The following is a 1,855-nucleotide window of genomic DNA, read 5'->3' as shown; positions in this document are numbered from 1 at the left end:
ATATATATATATATATATATATATTTGTATATATATATATATATATACATACATATATATATATATATATATATATATACACAGAGAGGGAGAGAGACAGAGAGAGATAGACACAGAGAGAGAGACACAGTGACAGAGAGGGAGAGAGAGAGAGAGAGAAATGAAGGGAGGGAAGGACAGAGAGGGAGAGAGATTAAAACTAGAAATAGTGTCGAAGCGTGAATTAATTAAGCTGGAATGAACTGGTATAAAGGGACAAAAACAAAAACAAACAAAAACATAAATATGCAAGAAGTAAAAGAGAACAAAAACAAAACACTATAATAAGCAAGGACAAAAAAATAGCAACAACAAACAACAGCAACAACAACAACATACAACAAAAGACAAGTCTATAACGATGACAAGAATTGTGGGGGTAAAGAAAGGTGGATTCGTTCCGCAAAATAAATGGTGCACGCTTGATTTGCTGTAGTTGTTTTTTTTTTCTTTGACATGCTTGACTGCACCGGCTGGCTTTAAGAAAGGGTCGTTTTTTTTTCTGTCGGTACCCGTTAGCTTCTCATTAGCGAGTAACCGTTTATTATGTAGGGGCGGCCATAGCGAAAGAAAAAAAAATATATATATAAAAATGAAATAAAATGAAATAAGGCGAAAAAAAAAAAAAAAAGGGTCCGGGCAAACCGGCATCGATTTGATAATAACATTAACATTAATATCAACAACAATTATAATTGTTGCCGTCTTCATCATCATCATCATCGTCGTCGTCGTCATCGTCATCATCATCATCGTCATCTAAATCAACATTATTGTCGTCGTCATCATTATCATCATCACCACCACCACCACCACCACTATCGCTGTCATTATCACCGTCACCATCACCACCGCCACCATAGTCATCATCATCATCATCATCATCATCATCATTATCATCATCATCGTCATCTGCATCATCAGCATCGTAGTCGTCATCGTTATCATCATCGCCACCACGACTACCACCACGACTACCACCACTACTAGCACTATTACCATCCTCCTCCTCCTCCTCCTCCTCATCATCATCATCATCATCCTCATCATCAACATCATTCTCACCATCATCATCCTCACCTTTAAGCATTATCATTGTCAACATCGTCGAAGCGCGATCATCAACATCACCGCCAGCAGCAGCAGCAGCAGCACCACCACCACCACCACTGCCACCACCACCGCCACCGTTACCTTCATCATCAGCAACACAGTCATCATAATGATCATGATCATCATCATAACCAGCAGCCAGATTATCATCATCATCATCATCATCATCATCATCGTCTTCATCGTCATCAACCTGATCGCGGTTGCTGGACATATTTCATTTGCGATTTTACCCAAAACGCTGGCACACTCATTGTCACTCATTCACCGCCCACAGCCGACTCCTGGTGGTGTACATATACATTAATATGGAACTAACGTTAAATCACTTGCACCGAGCGCGCACACACACTCACACACTTACGAATACACGCATACACATGCATAAGCGACTCCATATTTCTATCTATCTAGCTATCTGTCTGTTTGTCTGTCTGTCTGTCTCTGTGTTTGGGAGTGTGTGTAGGTACGAATGTCTATATGTGTATGAATGTGTGAATATATATATATATATATATGATAGATCACTGACCACTACATTTATATTTTTTTCTCCTTGTTTCTCCTTATTTCTTTCTGTGTTCCTTTCAGTTGAAGAGCGTAGGCTCGAAACGTCAAAGACTTTCTCTATTCCCAAGCGTTAAACTAATACATCCATTTCCTGTTTACACCACCTGTCTTCGTCTGTTGTTGTTTTTTCCCG

The sequence above is a fragment of the Octopus bimaculoides genome, chromosome 5 (genome assembly GCF_001194135.2).
Source record: "Octopus bimaculoides isolate UCB-OBI-ISO-001 chromosome 5, ASM119413v2, whole genome shotgun sequence".
NCBI classification, from domain to species: Eukaryota; Metazoa; Mollusca; class Cephalopoda; order Octopoda; family Octopodidae; genus Octopus; species Octopus bimaculoides.
Note: the sequence above shows the minus strand (reverse complement) of the source record.